Source organism: Plectropomus leopardus, chromosome 1 (genome assembly GCF_008729295.1).
Source record: "Plectropomus leopardus isolate mb chromosome 1, YSFRI_Pleo_2.0, whole genome shotgun sequence".
Taxonomy (NCBI): Eukaryota; Metazoa; Chordata; class Actinopteri; order Perciformes; family Serranidae; genus Plectropomus; species Plectropomus leopardus.
The window spans coordinates 27,040,290-27,052,970 of record NC_056463.1 but is presented as its reverse complement, the minus strand read 5'-3'; positions in this window follow the sequence as shown (position 1 = coordinate 27,052,970).

The following is a 12,681-nucleotide window of genomic DNA, read 5'->3' as shown; positions in this document are numbered from 1 at the left end:
TCTCTCCAGGAACACATGGAGACACGTGAATGAGCACACAGAGGCTCATTATTGATTTTCAAAGTGAGGAGAAGGACACACTGTGGTGTCTCTCACCAGTCGCTCAATGAGATGTGTGAAAATCTTTGACTCTTTCACAAAGCTCGGGGATCATTCTGTCACACACCTAACGACATGTTAAAGGGACAGTACAAATCAATGCAGCCAACTGAGGATATTGAAGTGTATTTTTTTCACTGTTTCATATTTGTGCTTTTTACAAAATGATAAAGTGCTTTGAGTTGCAATTCCGCATGAATTGCACCTGCCAGACATATTTGTGATTTATTGATTGACCGGCGAATTATTTATTCAAGAGCAATATTGCGGTCCTGTGGAAACCATTACCTCCAAACTATAACCTTTTCATGAATTAATTAAAAAAACAGTTCTTTTGTTTGAGACACACCACCCTCAATAAAAACATGAAAGTAGCAGAGGACATTGATTTTGACTAAATTAAAGACATTTACACCATAAATTAATGAAGAGGGGGGCATTCTGATAAACTGGTATGCTTGCAGTATCTTGGAAAAATGACAAGGCCAGGTTTAGAGGTCCAGTGTGTAGCATTTAGTGGCATCTAGCGGTGAGATTGCAAATTGCAATCAACTAAAACTTCTCCTGAGAACAAGTGTGTAAGAAAAGTATAGTGGCCGATGTGACAATATGAATGGTCCTATCTAGAGCCAGTGTCTGGTTTTTGATCATTCTGGGCTGCTGTAGAAATGACATGGCGTATTCTGTGAGAGAATACAGGTACTTGCTTTGTTTGTAGATAAGCAGCTCATTCTAAGGTAATAAAAAGACAATGATTCTTATTTTTGGATGATTATACACTAATTAGGAATATTTTATTCCACTTGTGCCAAAACGTAAAGCCACTAAAATTCTACATACTGGACTTGTGCAGTGTAAAGTACAATCCACATGTTTACATTTTACATTGTCATTAGAGTAGTGTATCCTTTGGGCAGTATCCCAGTATGTATCGTGTGTAAGTATTGTGTGTGTAGTGAGCGTGTGGTCAAGCGAAAGCGAAGGAAAGCGATGGTGTATACGATCCAAGCAGAGGACAAAGTTGCAAGTAAAGATTTTGTATTTGGTACAAGACTGTTACTGACTGGAGATCAGTAAAATTCATATTTCTTTTTCATATATTAATGTACACATCAGGCCTGTTCTGCAATGCTTGGGTGTTTTTTTGGTTTAGATTATATTTGGGTTAAGTCATGATCTGCATTTCACATGTTTACAAGCTTTGAAGTTATCAATATTTTACTGTGATTGAATGTTTTTTTACCAAGCTAACAAAGATGTGTAATTCTTATCTAATTCCATCATAACGTGCAGGCCTGGCCTAAATGAAAGAGCAGTTTATATGTTGACTGCATCCAACGGGGAGTTGGTCATTCTATAGAATGATTTATTAATTGCACAATGAATTGCACAATTGGTCAAAAAATTAGCAGTTAGATTGTTTCCCATATTGTTCTCCCATAGATCACAGCCAACTTTCCCACTTGGAAAACCCAACATCAACCAGTTAGAGCAAAGATAATCCTCCCGGGCCAATGCTGCAAGTTTTTGAGTGGAGATGACAGAGTCTGTGGTGCTTGGCCTTCGCTGTGACCCCGTTTGAGGCCTCTAATGGAGGGACAAGCGCTGGGAATCAGCTGTGCTACCAGGGTCTGAGCACACTGTCACACAACAGGGTTTCCACACACACACACACACACACACACACACACACACACACACACACACTTAAGTTTCCTACCCCTCTCTCACTCGTTTTCTCTCTCTCCCTCACACTCCCTGGAGTGGCAGTTATTGAACTGTGACAAACGAGCCGTGTCAGACCAGCCCCCCTACCTGGGGGATTGGCTAAATGACCTTTCCATTACCCAACCACTGCTGTATTCCCCCTCCACAGATAGAGTTACACACACAGCCACAAAGCCCATTTGCCAGGACCAGTGTCACCGTCACTGCCATTAGCCACTACATCTTTCTGTGCTTTGTTTTTTCTTTTTCTTTTCTTTTTCATTTAAGCCTGCAGATAACTGTAGCTGCAACGCATACATATTTACGTTTATTTTGTGTTTCTATATTCCTGTCGGCAGTTATGTACTGGACCATGTGTGCATGCTAAGTGATGAACGGGATGCCAGCTTGTATCTGGTTGCTTGGGTTAGTGCACATGTGTGTGTGAGATAGAGAGAGCCTCTGGCCTGCAGAGTGTGTGACTTAACTGGTTTTCACACATTCTCCAACCTCCATTCTTGCTAATCCCTTGTTGACCATTGGCGCTAGCCCTGAATCTCACCAGCTACTTTAGGGAACAAGTCAGAGAAGAAGAATGAGAGGGGAATGAGAAGAGTGGGAAGGTTAAACGTGGATGAGGAGTGGAGAGAGGGTGGCAGAGGACTGGCAAAGAGGATGCAGAATCAGAGGGAATGGGATGAAGTGAAGGAGAGAGGAGTAAAAGTCAGGAGCAGGACAGTGTAGTCGTCGGCCGACTGCTGCTGCCTGTTGGATAGGAATGCAATGAAGTGAGTCCTTGGCCACATTAGTGGGAACCTGTTAGGAAGCTGACAGATGGAGAGCTAATGATGTGTAGGCACAAGGGCAGGGCCTGTAGTTGCTAGTGAGACGATCTGTAGTGGCTGTCATAATACAGCTGAAAACCAACAGCTGAGGGAGGCGGAGGAGAAGGAGAAGGAGAAGGAGAAAGAGGAGGAGGAGGAGGAGAAGAAGGAGAGGAAAGAGCAGAATCACACCAACCCCAGAGAGCAAGCATGGGGCCTTTCTCACATTTGATCTACGTCTGGCTTTGAATGAAACATTTATTAGCTGTCCTAATCCGCAGCATTACTACTAAGAACTCCAGTGTTAATCAATTTGATCCTCTTGTGTCCGTTATTCCCTGATGTGGTTCTCTGGACGCTGGGATGAAGACAATATGGACACAAACACACACCGCGCATGTTTGTGTGGCTTCTTCTTTTGTATAAATATTTAATCAGCAGTGATGTCACATAATACGATCATGGCCATGTTTCTGTTTATTTGATGATTCAAAAATGTCCATTGATGCCTGCATGTAGGTGCATGTATATTGGTTTTATGTATGTATGAAAGATTCGTGTGTGAGGGCTTGCATGCATGTGTATCCGTACATTTGAGTTGATGTGTACTGGTGGTGACCCCTGTAAAAGGGATGCGTGCCACAGGCAATACCACCTCAAGTCCCGCTTCTCTCTCCTTCCTCCGCATACTCCCTTCAACAGACTGGCTTTTGGTGTTACACTAATTTGCCCAGCGGCCATTCTCTCCTCAGGGACAGGCTCTGTCCTCCTCACCTGCTCCCACGTCCTCCCCTTTTATTCCTCGCTCTCTCTGCTTACACCTCCTGACCATCCTCCTCTCCTATCCTCTCAGCTTTTTCACCCCGATACTTTCTTTCTCCCCGTGTCATCATCCTCTCACCTCCCTCATGCTCTCCACTTCTTTCTCACTTCCCCTTTTCCTCTCACTCTTCTTCTACATGTTTTCAGTTCTGCTGGTCTCTCATGACCTGGCCTTTTACCAACCCATGCCGCTTGTTTGTGTGTGCAGATGTGTGTACTTGTGCACATACCTGTATGTATGTGTGCTTTTATGCACTTGCAATGTGTCCACATGTGTGTTAAAGGGAGGACTTGTAATTTGCTAAATGGCTTCATCCATCTGTCAGAGGACAGAGATTGTGCTTGGCTTCACTCCTCTGATCCAGGCCCAGATGCAGGCCAACACACGCGGACATGTCGTCTGGACCAGCTCCTTCTCTGCTTTGTAGTTTCCCTTCAAAGAGTACAAATGGATTTTTTTAGTGTGTCTCTGTGTGTGGGCATGCATGAAGGTGTGTGCAGGTTTGGTTTATGTTTGCTCAGTGGAGGTTCAAAGGGCTATAAAGTGGAAAGTGGCCTGTGATTTCACATCCTGATAAAAGGTATCGGGTTTGTTTTGGGTTGTGTATACGTTCCACCTAAAGGTGTTCACCTCTGTCTCATTCATACAGGCAGCTTCAGTGGCAGATCTGCCCATTGGCAACACCCAGGGAACCACTCAGAGTGCCTCTGAGACAAATTTGATTTGTGACAATGGACTTTATACATAAAATGTACTTGATATGACTTGACTCTCTCAATGAAACTACAGTATAAGTAATTGTATTTGGTCAGTTCAAATATAATTCTTTGTTTGAAATGAAAATGGTATAAAGAAAAAAGAAGTATTTATTATTTATTTTTAATGAAAGAAAGGAAAAACTTATCAGGTGACAAAAGTTCGTGGTAGTTTGTTTGTAACTTGTTTGGAAAGTATTTTTGAATAAAACTATAATATTGAGATTTTGCCAGTTCACCTCTTCAGAACTGATATTAAAATGCTACTGGTTTTACTTCTCTCATTTAGAACTGGATCTGTCAGCCAGAAAACTGTATCCTTGTATGTATCAACCCATTCTGAACCATTTGCTTTAGACTGTTGGGTAGAATTTTCTGCTGATTTCTACGGCAGAATAATGAGCCTGAGGATATTGGGATGCATAAATCAGTTCTAAGTCTTAATTTTCACGACTTGATTGAGTTTTAATAGGGCACTCTGGCAATTTAGTATTGAACTTCCATTAAATTGGGGGAATAACGAGACAGACTAGAAACAAAATAGTTAAAATCAATTCAGCAGAGACCAATATATCCTGAGGCTCAAGTAAAAAAAAAAGAATACATATATATATATATATATATATATATATATATATATATAATATATATATATATATATATATCCTACCCTTACTATTATGTCGTTTGATAGTGTATTTCGTTAGACCTCCTTGCCTCTTGCCCAATTAAGTCATCAAATTTTACACCTGGTTTTTTAAGAATGGCTTTCTGTTAAAAAAAAAGTCTTATGCCAAAGCTAAATAAAACTAATGACATAATTATTTAGTTTTAAATATTTTCAAACTTAGGAAAGCTCCCTCCAGAGCCACAGAAAACAGAACAATAATGTTTTCATTGGTTGAACCATATTCCTCATGATATTAAAAGCCTAGCTTCATGTGTAAAATTGGTGACGTGACCTATTGACTTAAGTAAAACTTTTTTTTTTTTTCTGCTTTGGACACTTTGCATTGTCCTTTGTCATTTTTTGTGCCGCCCTAAATGCTGTACACCTTGTGCATAGTGTGAGGGAGATGCTGGGCTCTAATGAACTTAAACCCTGAGGACAGTGAACGTTTGAAACAGCAGGTGGTGCTGTCGAGTTTTGAAATTTACTGTTTAAGTTCTGTGCCTTCTGCTTCTCTCCTTCCACATTCCGTTTGATTTCTGCTCAGTCTCACTGTTAATGTTGATGCCTTCTGAGGAAATTATCACTGACTGCTCGTCCACCGCACATGGGGCAAGCCGATGACCCAGAGTTAAAACTGCTCACAGAGAGTTGTCAAAAATCTGTGAAATAAAAACAAAGTATAGAGGACACACACTAAGATTAATGAATTCTAATTAATGCATTATTAAAAAAATACTTTTTCAGACTTCTCCATCACTATTTCGTTCATACCTTGAAGCTTCCCATTGAAATGATTAACTATCCATTGTTATAAACAGCTTCTTGCAAAATGCGCCCAAGTCCTCGGTGAGGTTGTCCATGAACGGCATTAATGGGAATCTCAGAATACATGGTGAACAGTAGTCTTTTACAGTCATATTGCATTCATTTTTCTATACACTGAGACATTAAATATTCTTTATGATCTTATATTAATTAATATTTCTGGAGACGATCTGAGGTCTGGCTTTGTGAAATATCTGCATTTCAGTCTGATTTTTTTCTGTATACAATGGAGAGAAATTGTCCCAGTGATCATACTGTAGCAGAAGTGAGCATCGGTCACAACTGTCTGCATTTTTTGGTAATTTTTCAACTTTATATTTCTTGCATCAGCTGATAGTTGAGAAAAAAATAGAGCTACATTAAAGTTCAGCTCACAGCTTAATGTTGGGACTGGGCTGATGGTGCAACAGCAATTTGGTGGTGCACACAGATGTAGGACTTCTATAAGGTTTGCATCAGTGACTTTATGTGACAGTTTGTCTTTGATGTTGTGTTGCTGTATGCCGTACAAGGTTGGTTGTTGGTGATCCATCAGATATTTTATTGCCATGGTAAAACTGAGGACAGCACAGGTTGCCTTTTACAGTATTAGAGTTACCTCAGAGATGTTGAGCGTTTTTTTTTTCTTCTCTTTACTTCTGTCACAGGCTTATTGCCTTCCTCTTTCCGGTTTGTTAAGATGGCAAAATATATGACTGTACAGCTAATGAATAATGAATGCTGTGTGCATGACTGCATGATGGTATACTTACTGCATGTGTTTTGTGGCAATGTAGGGTATTAGAGAGGTTCACTCAAAATTACAATCTTTAAAGAACTGTATGACTATTAACATCTTAACTTAATATACACTAATTTAACATTACATTTCCAAAGAACTAATTGGTATGTTTGAGTGTGCAAGGCTTCTTTAATGACCATGGCATGTCAAAACAGTAGTTAATGTAGTCATTTCTAATCAGTTAAACTGCTATGAACTTTTCAGCAACGGGAAAACCAGCAGTATATTTTTGTTTATTCACAGCCAAAAAGAATGCCTTTACTTATGTACTGCCTCAACAATGCAGCAAAAAAATCTTGCAAATCTCAAGGCTTAATGAGGAGGAAGGAGCAAATATTATCACGTACTAATGACAAAGAAATAGCTGTGCTGTTTTGCAGTACTGTTTTCTGCGCTGTACCAGATGCGTAAAATACACTAAACATTTAAAAAAATAAACTAAGGCTCACACATCTGGCTGACGAGGCCTTTCTCACCACATAGTCGTACAGTTTATGAGAGATCATCTTGTCCTGCCTCATTTTATGAACTCACACACTCGGGGTGTCTTCCAGCAGCTTTAAACTCACATGTGCGGCATAAACTCTTCGAACAGTAAGATAAGATCAGATATTCAATAATAAGTTTAAAACAATCTCCATTTCCACATGATGCATTACTGTTAGAGTGAGCGTGACTCCATCCAGGCGTGTTTGTTTAGGCAGGCAAGCAGGCAGGCCCAGGCATTGCAGTTACAGTGGTGTTGTGCTATGCGGTGGTGTGCATGATTATCGACCAGCGTGTCATGCAGGATAAGGCCCAGTGTGCCTCTGTTGACTGCTTTGCGGTCAGCACTGCAGGGAGCAGGATTGTGGTTAGCCTACAGACAGCCAAGGCTGTGTAAGAAGATCAGCTGCGTGAGAGTGTGTGTGTGTGTGTGTGTGTGTGTATGTAGGGTTTGTCGTCTACTGCTGCTGTGCCCTTTGTGTGTTTCCGTCTTGCTCTGTATCTGTCTGCGCATAATTTATATCTTTCTAGTTTACCTTTGCATTTGTTTTTTTTTCTTATCATTCTTCAGTTATTGTTCTTCTCTGCCGTTTACACACACACACATACACACACACACACACACACACACACACACACACACACAAAACTTACATACATGCGCTTTTACCATTGAGCATTTGGGAAGTGCCTTAGGCCTCAGACAAGCCTCTTGTACTAATGGCCCTACTGCGTGAGAGTGTACGTCTGCCATGGTGCATACTTTAATATGCACAAGATGTTTTCAACTAATCACTAGTCTTCACAGACATCAAATATAATGTATGAAACTTCAACGTGTTCACCTTGTTCATCTTCACCTCCTTATCTGTCTTACATATTATTTTATTTGTTTTTTTTTTTTACAATTTGTAATCTTCCCTCCTATACACCCAATACAAACAAACCACACACACCCTCTCACCACTGCAGTGACCGTGTATGCGTGCAGGGCCCGGGCCCTGTGGCTGGAGCTAATGGATGGCTCTCAGAAATGGCGGGAGCTTTGCACGGGGGAGGCAGAGATGCCGTTTTTTGCCATGCTCTGATTCTCCCCCGTCCCGATGATAGCACCATCCCAGAGAGCTTCATCAATTCTTCATGGGGCCCCAGCGCTAAACACAAACAATATCTGACGGAGATTTGCCACAGGCGTGCTCCAAGCACCCTTCCTCTTTCTCTGTCCCCCCTCAGTTTGTTTTGCAAGCTTGAGCAGTTTTGATACAGCCGTGGTGGAACAGGGACATCTCATTCAACATCAGGTCGATTGTTTGATGTGATGTATCTAACCTTGACTGTGGCTGATTCATGTCAGGACACACTGGAACTATTGATTGTGGTTTTGTTAGTGTTATTACACTTTTGCAGGATTTTTTTCAACATACATGAAGGTAGGAGCTCAGCCAATCTGGGTCATCAAGATGAATCTAGGCTACATCTGTGTGCACTCACCTCTGAAATACAGATGCTGATCTAGAAGGTATGAACTTAATCTGTACTTAATTTACATCAAACCATGCACACTGACAGTCACCAAATTTACATTTGTATTGGACAAGCAACTTGCATGCACACCTTTTTTTGGACAAATCTTGGTGTCCACAGAGAATCTATGGGTGATCACAATTCTAAACTGCTATATCATATGGTGGTACGGTTTGCTGATTTGTAGGTAAAAGCTATCACAATACAGCTCACATAACATGAGCTTGTTTATCTTTTCCATTTTGAATACATCCTAAGAAATTGGATGGTGACATTCAGTTTGTGTATTTTGACAGACACACCTAAATTACAATAACATGATTAAAGAAGCAGTTTATAGGATTTCGTGGCATCTTCTGTTGAGGATTGCAGATTGCAACTAACAAAGCGTCTTTAATGCGTGAACTTCTGGTTAAAATTCCTTCAGTGTTCATCATTCAGGTTTTTTTTTACTGGGAGCCAAGTTATCTGCAGAGGTCTCTTCCTTGCCAACACAAACAGATCTGGTGATTTAAACTAGTAAAAGCACTGAATAAAGCAGTTTCACTGCTTGGCGGCCAAAGCAAAACCATGAATGGCCCCATCAAGAGCGGGTGCTTGGTTAGTCCTTTCTGAGCTACTGTAGAAATATGGCGGTGCAACATGGCAGACTCCATGGACAAAGACCTGCTCCCTTTGTAGAGAAAAACATGACGTTTTCAAGCAGCAACATCCGTGGCAGAAAAATGAAGCCAATGCTGAATTGCCAAAAACAGTTAAACTGAATGGCCACTTTAGGCAGGCTCCAAAACGGTCGATCCCCAAAGACTGCCAGCAGAAATAAACATGTTTGGTTTCTATAGCTGATTTTAACGTCCATGACAAATTTATTAAGGCCGCAAAGTTACCGAATTGAAGGGTGGCACCTCTGCAAGGTGTTGCTACCGATCATGGCAGTCTATGAGTCAGATCCAGCCACTCATCCAAATATGGTCACTTCTGGCTCCATAACCCAATATGTTGATGGCAAAAATGTTGAACTCAAAGCTTCCAAACTACAGGCGACAAACCAGTGACATACTTGTTGTATTTATTTTTTGCCAATATATCCTCCTAAAGCCTACACATTTGACCATTTACTTCATGATAGAAAATAACGGAGCATGAGCTGTTAGAAGCACAGCTGAACTTATGCTGACATTTTTGCTGATGTTACTGAAACACAAAGGACATTCAAAACTATTCGTCTTTCTGACATCTACATCATGATTAATTAATTTGTATGAATAACACCAAGACCCCTTTAACCCAGAGCATAACTACCTAATTAGTTTTTCTCCTTCCTTGTCTTTATGTATGTCATTTCATACATTATAGGACGCGAGCCGCAAATGCTGTCTTACAAATGAATGCAATTTGCGTAATTTCTTGTCAAACATATCAGGGCCTGAATGGAACAGAACTCGTCCATATTCCTCAGATTAGGAAAACTTTTGTCTGCTCTGCTAGATTAGTTTATTTTCATAGTTCTTGCTTATCCTAATAACAAAGAGCGTCATGCCAGCAGTTGTCTCATGGTGAAAGATAGCATCAATATCGATTTGAACTCTCCCGTGGTGATTTTACTCATCTGTCTGTGCTGTTGATGGCTGATGACGAGGAGTGCGGTGAGATCAGATGTGTTGCTCATTTATTTTCTCAGATGAGGAGGCCATTAGTCACTCAGGCAGGCACTGTTTCTAGTTGGCTTTTATTGAACATAATTATTAAAAACTGGCATATTGGGGACTGTGTTTAACAGAAAAACATGAGAAAGCAGAACTGCTGTTGCTCTTATACATACTTTTGAAATAAAATATTTTTAGCTAAGGCCTGTAAACCAGCCAATATTACCAAACAATTTTTGGCAGCTTTCTTAAACATAATGGCCAGATGACCATTAGGCCTGAATAGTAAATCGAATACTATCTTGTCTTCTGCTCTGTAGCTGACACAGCCTCCATTTTTTCTCAGCATGGCTCTTCATTCATTTCCTGATGAGTGCTCAGTGGCACGTCCCCGTTCCCACTGTTAACCAGCATCCATAATAAGGAGCGGTGGTGGTGCAGACATCTTTCACTAGTCGACTTGTCATTAACTAAAAGCCTTGTGGAGCTTTACTCCCAATTACCACTCCTCTCACTGCCCACATAAATCACACATTGTTGTCTGTCATGATCCGCACTGAGTCTCTCTCATTCTCTCTCGCTCTCTACAGCCCACCGTTGCCCACTCACCCACTGCACTTTCTTTCTTCACCCCGCAGGGGATTTTTGACCAGCATGCTCTGTGTACGTCAGTGTAGTGCCATTATGAGAAGAAGTAACTTTACCTCCCAACCTGTTCCACTTTATATTGAGTGCAAATGGTGGTTTGATTGCAGGAGGTTTAGGCCAGAGCAACAATAGAGACCTCATCGTTTAAGCTGTTATGATCTTTTGATGGTCTTCTATTACTGCATTGGTGTCCCAAACGCCAGCAGTCACTACAGCAGGCTCTGTCCTTTGATATCGCTTTCATTAAAAGGAGGCCAGGATCATTTGTAGTGGCATCTAAGTCATTTGTTGAGGGTGTGTGTGAATGTGTTTGTGAATGTGTGTGTGTGTTTATAAAGGAGACTATCTGAGGTGCAGTGTATTTTTATCTGGATCATCGATCTGTTTCAGCCTCCCCTCCTCTGCTCCTGGGTGTAGAAGCCTTGACCTTCAGTGTGGGAGGTATCAATGAGCCATGTGACCTCCGCACTGGGCCACTGCTGCTACACCGTTCTGTCACACTCGCCACTACACACACAAAGTCACACACACCTGCTTGCACATGCAAAAATGTACTTCCGCAATGAACTGAGGATAAAAATGATAAAAAATGCAGGAAAGTCTAAGTTTAAGGTGTAAAGTTCCCTCTCCCCCTCAACTGCACATACAGAAGAGGCACATTATTTTTTTCTTCTCTCTTTCCACATAAACACACACCATCCATGCATGCGCACACGCACACACACACACACACACAAACACACACACACACACACACACACACACACACACACACATACATGGAGGGAGTCAGGGTCTCGAAACACAAGATTTCTGTTGTCTTTGTTTGTCGTCAGCACCTTCTCAGGCAGTTGAGGTTTCGCCTTCTCCAGAATCAGCCGAGCGCTGCAAGGGGGTCCGTCTGTGTGTGTTTGTCTATCAGAGTGTGAGTGTGGGTAAGGTATTGTGTGTCTAAGTGTGCGTGTGAGCAGACTGTCTATGTGTTTTCTGTGTGTGTGTGTTGAGGAGGAGGACTCAGTAGCTGCAGGGCCCTGTATTGATGTCCGCTGCCTCTCCCCGAGGCACAGCTCTGTGGGATAGTGTGTCAGTAGGACAAAGGCATGGCGCCATCCGTCCTGCTCCACGGGCCAGTAACTAGAATTAATTACAAACCAATCGAATCCGCTGCAGCCAATTGGTAAACTAATTGGTAATTTCAGCTGCCCATCTAGTCATGGATGGGCACTAGCTGTGGCCACTGGTGCTGGCATTCTTGGTGGGAGTCCCTTAGATGGGCTTTTGTTCATTGGAGCTATGCCCAAACAAAGTGGACCTTTTGGCTTTAGGTTTTCAAAGCCCAGAGCTGTGTTGTTACAGGGTTACTGAAGCTATTTAAGACTCTAGTGGTTTCCTGTGTTTCATGAGTAAAATTTGCTTAAATAAACAGGCAACCAAAACAAATCAGGCATTTTGTTTGATTAAATACTTTATTTAAGAATTGTGCCAACATTTGCCAATGCCAGATTTACCCAATGTTCCAGGGCCAGTATGATTGGGTACTGAACTCTTAAGGATAGTGACCAAATAGCATTGGTGCTACTTGGTATTGATTCACGTTTAATCCATAGGTGCCACAATTTGGTACCTGAGAGTGCATCTTAAAGAGAATGGTGAGTTTAGACAAGAGGCAGAAGTGCCACAAAGGCTGGAAGCCAACGATGGAGCTTCAGCGTTGGTAGTGTTGCATCACAGAGCCATTAGGTTCAACTTCAGAAAAGGGTTGCAGCAGTTTACCAGTCGGAAGGTATAGCGTGGTATGAAAACTGATGGCTGTTATACTGTGTGCATTTACTTATTTATGTTATTGATCAAAAATTGCCACCAGTCAGAAAATGTCACCCTTATTTGAGT